Raw genomic sequence first — 6000 nt, forward strand, 5'->3', positions numbered from 1 at the left:
GGGTTAATGATGTCCCTGCTGCTCCCCCCCCCCCCCCCCCAATAACAGTGTGACATGGCGGCAGGTAGTATACTAACATGGTGCAGACCCCTCAGGGAGAGCGATGGGTTAATGATGTCCCTGCTGCTCCCCCCCCCCCCCAAATAACAGTGTGACATGGCGGCAGGTAGTATACTGTTGCGGCGTGTCCCGGCCTGTCGGTGTACTCTCGGCAGTGACATAAGAGGCGGTATGAATGATGGATTGTATGTGTGCTGATCTCAGGAAGGTAACAACACTGAGTCATCCGGGGGGAGGAGGCGCTCATGACTAATGACTTTCGGGAGGGGGGGGGAGCACACTTATAGAGTGGAAACCAGTAATAAACAATGTCGCCCTGGAAATGAGGGACGTTGTAGTGGTGTGGGTGTAGCACAGACGAGAGGTGCTAGTGCTGGCTACACACGGATCCCTGAGACATAGCGGGATACAGAGAGGTGGAGCGCCATCTACTGCAACATGTGTGACTCAATACTGCCTGCAGTGTGACTGCTTATACAGTGCGGTATATGATGTATAATCCCCCGTACAGTGCAGTGTATGATGTATAATCCCCGTACAGTGCGGTGTATGATGTATAATCCCCGTACAGTGCGGTGTATGATGTATAATCCCCGTACAGGGCGGTGTATGATGTATAATCCCCCGTACAGTGCAGTGTATGATGTATAATCCCCGTACAGTGCGGTGTATGATGTATAATCCCCGTACAGGGCGGTGTATGATGTATAATCCCAGTACAGTGCGGTGTATGATGTATAATCCCCATACAGTGCAGTGTATGATGTATAATCCCCGTACAGTACAGTGCGGTGTATGATGTATAATCCCCCGTACAGTGCAGTGTATGATGTATAATCCCCGTACAGTACAGTGCGGTGTATGATGTATAATCCCCGTACAGTGCAGTGTATGATGTATAATCCCCATACAGTACAGTGCGGTGTATGATGTATAATCCCCGTACAGTGCAGTGTATGATGTATAATCCCCATAACAGTACAGGGCGGTGTATGATGTATAATCCCCGTACAGGGCGGTGTATGATGTATAATCCCAGTACAGTGCGGTGTATGATGTATAATCCCCCTACAGTGCGGTGTATGATGTATAATCCCCATACAGTACAGTGCGGTGTATGATGTATAATCCCCGTACAGTGCAGTGTATGATGTATAATCCCCGTACAGTACAGTGCGGTGTATGATGTATAATCCCCCGTACAGTGCAGTGTATGATGTATAATCCCCGTACAGTACAGTGCGGTGTATGATGTATAATCCCCGTACAGTGCAGTGTATGATGTATAATCCCCATACAGTACAGTGCGGTGTATGATGTATAATCCCCGTACAGTGCAGTGTATGATGTATAATCCCCATACAGTACAGGGCGGTGTATGATGTATAATCCCCGTACAGTACAGTGCGGTGTATGATGTATAATCCCCCGTACAGTGCAGTGTATGATGTATAATCCCTGTACAGTACAGTGCGGTGTATGATGTATAATCCCCCTACAGTGCGGTGTATGATGTATAATCCCCATACAGTACAGTGCGGTGTATGATGTATAATCCCCGTACAGTACAGTGCGGTGTATGATGTATAATCCCCCTACAGTGCGGTGTATGATGTATAATCCCCATACAGTACAGTGCGGTGTATGATGTATAATCCCCATACAGTACAGGGCAGTGTATGATGTATAATCCCCATACAGTACAGGGCGGTGTATGATGTATAATCCCCGTACAGTACAGTGCAGTGTATGATGTATAATCCCCATACAGTACAGTGCGGTGTATGATGTATAATCCCCGTACAGTGCAGTGTATGATGTATAATCCCCATACAGTACAGGGCGGTGTATGATGTATAATCCCCATACAGTACAGTGCAGTGTATGATGTATAATCCCCATAACAGTACAGGGCGGTGTATGATGTATAATCCCCGTACAGTACAGGGCGGTGTATGATGTATAATCCCCGTACAGTACAGGGCGGTGTATGATGTATAATCCCCGTACAGTACAGTGCAGTGTATGATGTATAATCCCTGTACAGGGCGGTGTATGATGTATAATCCCAGTACAGTGCGGTGTATGATGTATAATCCCAGTACAGTGCGGTGTATGATGTATAATCCCTGTACAGGGCGGTGTATGATGTATAATCCCTGTACAGGGCGGTGTATGATGTATAATCCCAGTACAGTGCGGTGTATGATGTATAATCCCAGTACAGTGCGGTGTATGATGTATAATCCCTACTGTGCGGTGTATGATGTATAATCCCTGTACAGTACAGGGCGGTGTATGATGTATAATCCCCATACAGTACAGGGCGGTGTATGATGTATAATCCCCGTACAGTACAGGGCGGTGTATGATGTATAATCCCTCGTACAGTGCAGTGTATGATGTATAATCCCCGTACAGTACAGTGCGGTGTATGATGTATAATCCCCGTACAGTACAGTGCGGTTTATGATGTATAATCCCCATACAGTACAGTGCGGTGTATGATGTATAATCCCTGTACAGTACAGGGCAGTGTATGATGTATAATCCCTGTACAGTGCGGTGTATGATGTATAATCCCTGTACAGTACAGTGCAGTGTATGATGTATAATCCCTGTACAGTACAGGGCAGTGTATGATGTATAATCCCCCGTACAGGGCGGTGTATGATGTATAATCCCCATACAGTACAGTGCGGTGTATGATGTATAATCCCCATACAGTACAGTGTGGTGTATGATGTATAATCCCTGTACAGGGCGGTGTATGATGTATAATCCCCGTACAGTGCGGTGTATGATGTATAATCCCCGTACAGTACAGTGCGGTGTATGATGTATAATCCCTGTACAGTGCGGTGTATGATGTATAATCCCTGTACAGTGCGGTGTATGATGTATAATCCCCGTACAGTACAGGGCGGTGTATGATGTATAATCCCTGTACAGTGCGGTGTATGATGTATAATCCCTGTACAGTACAGGGCGGTGTATGATGTATAATCCCCGTACAGTACAGGGCGGTGTATGATGTATAATCCCCGTACAGTACAAGGCGGTGTATGATGTATAATCCCCCGTACAGTACAGGGCGGTGTATGATGTATAATCCCCCGTACAGTGCGGTGTATGATGTATAATCCCCGTACAGTGCGGTGTATGATGTATAATCCCCGTACAGTGCGGTGTATGATGTATAATCCCCATACAGTACAGTGCGGTGTATGATGTATAATCCCCGTACAGTGCAGTGTATGATGTATAATCCCTGTACAGTACAGGGCAGTGTATGATGTATAATCCCTGTACAGTGCGGTGTATGATGTATAATCCCCGTACAGTACAGGGCGGTGTATGATGTATAATCCCCGTACAGTACAGTGCGGTGTATGATGTATAATCCCCGTACAGTACAAGGCGGTGTATGATGTATAATCCCCGTACAGTACAGGGCGGTGTATGATGTATAATCCCCGTACAGTAGTGTGGTGTATGATGTATAATCCCCATACAGTACAGTGCGGTGTATGATGTATAATCCCTGTACAGTACAGTGCGGTGTATGATGTATAATCCCTGTACAGTGCGGTGTATGATGTATAATCCCCATACAGTGCAGTGTATGATGTATAATCCCCGTACAGTACAGGGCAGTGTATGATGTATAATCCCCGTACAGTACAGTGCGGTGTATGATGTATAATCCCTGTACAGTGCGGTGTATGATGTATAATCCCCATACAGTACAGTGCAGTGTATGATGTATAATCCCCATACAGTACAGTGCGGTGTATGATGTATAATCCCCATACAGTACAGTGCGGTGTATGATGTATAGTTGCCCCTCATGCCTAACTCGTTGTCAGTCCAGTTGTGGTCATCACAGCAGATCACACGCTACATACATACACGCATACATATATCTACACGCAAACATCACATGACAGGATGGCGGCCAAAATGGACCACAAGAGCTGAGCGTTCTCACTATACATATGCGGGGCAGCCGCACCATGGATGACTAGCCAGGAAAAAGTGGAAGAACCAAGGTGGATCTCACACACTGCTACACTACAGCTGATCTCATCCATGAGGAAACAACGGCCTATGATGTCACCGCTGATCTCTAGTGATGGATAGGCTGTATTCTCAGTGATGTCACTGATCTCTAGTGATGGATAGGCTGTATTCTCAGTGATGTCGCTGATCTCTAGTGATGGATAGGCTGTATTCTCAGTGATGTCACCGCTGATCTCTAGTGATGGATAGGCTGTATTCTCAGTGATGTCACTGCTGATCTCTAGTGATGGATAGGCTGTATTCTCAGTGATGTCACTGATCTCTAGTGATGGATAGGCTGTATTCTCAGTGATGTCACTGCTGATCTCTAGTGATGGATAGGCTGTATTCTCAGTGATGTCACCGATGATCTCTAGTGATGGATAGGCTGTATTCTCAGTCATGTCAACGCTGATCTCTAGTGGTGGATAGGCTGTATTCTCAGTGATGTCACCGCTGATCTCTAGTGATGGATAGGCTGTATTCTCAGTGATGTCACCGCTGATCTCTAGTGATGGATAGGCTGTATTGTCAGTGATGTCACTGATCTCTAGTGATGGATAGGCTGTATTCTCAGGGATGTCACTGATCTCTAGTGATGGATAGGCTGTATTCTCAGTGATGTCACTGATCTCTAGGGATGGATAGGCTGTATTCTCAGTGATGTCACTGATCTCTAGTGATGGATAGGCTGTATTCTCAGTGATGTCACCGCTGATCTCTAGTGATGGATAGGCTGTATTCTCAGTGATGTCACTGATCTCTAGTGATGGATAGGCTGTATTCTCAGTGATGTCACTGATCTCTAGTGATGGATAGGCTGTATTCTCATGGATGTCACTGATCTCTAGTGATGGATAGGCTGTATTCTCTCTGATGTCACTGATCTCTAGTGATGGATAGGCTGTATTCTCAGTGATGTCACTGATCTCTAGTGATGGATAGGCTGTATTCTCAGTGATGTCACTGATCTCTAGTGATGGATAGGCTGTATTCTCAGTGATGTCACCGCTGATCTCTAGTGATGGATAGGCTGTATTCTCATGGATGTCACTGATCTCTAGTGATGGATAGGCTGTATTCTCAGTGATGTCACTGATCTCTAGTGATGGATAGGCTGTATTCTCAGTGATGTCACCGCTGATCTCTAGTGATGGATAGGCTGTATTCTCAGTGATGTCACTGCTGATCTCTAGTGATGGATAGGCTGTATTCTCAGTGATGTCACTGATCTCTAGTGATGGATAGGCTGTATTCTCAGTGATGTCACTGATCTCTAGTGATGGATAGGCTGTATTCTCAGTGATGTCACTGCTGATCTCTAGTGATGGATAGGCTGTATTCTCAGTGATGTCACCGATGATCTCTAGTGATGGATAGGCTGTATTCTCAGTCATGTCAACGCTGATCTCTAGTGGTGGATAGGCTGTATTCTCAGTGATGTCACCGCTGATCTCTAGTGATGGATAGGCTGTATTCTCAGTGATGTCACCGCTGATCTCTAGTGATGGATAGGCTGTATTGTCAGTGATGTCACTGATCTCTAGTGATGGATAGGCTGTATTCTCAGGGATGTCACTGATCTCTAGTGATGGATAGGCTGTATTCTCAGTGATGTCACTGATCTCTAGTGATGGATAGGCTGTATTCTCAGTGATGTCACCGCTGATCTCTAGTGATGGATAGGCTGTATTCTCAGTGATGTCACTGATCTCTAGTGATGGATAGGCTGTATTCTCAGGGATGTCACTGATCTCTAGTGATGGATAGGCTGTATTCTCATGGATGTCACTGATCTCTAGTGATGGATAGGCTGTATTCTCTCTGATGTCACTGATCTCTAGTGATGGATAAGCTGTATTCTCAGTGATGTCACTG

The sequence above is a fragment of the Dendropsophus ebraccatus genome, chromosome 13 (assembly GCF_027789765.1).
Source record: "Dendropsophus ebraccatus isolate aDenEbr1 chromosome 13, aDenEbr1.pat, whole genome shotgun sequence".
NCBI lineage: Eukaryota > Metazoa > Chordata > Amphibia > Anura > Hylidae > Dendropsophus > Dendropsophus ebraccatus.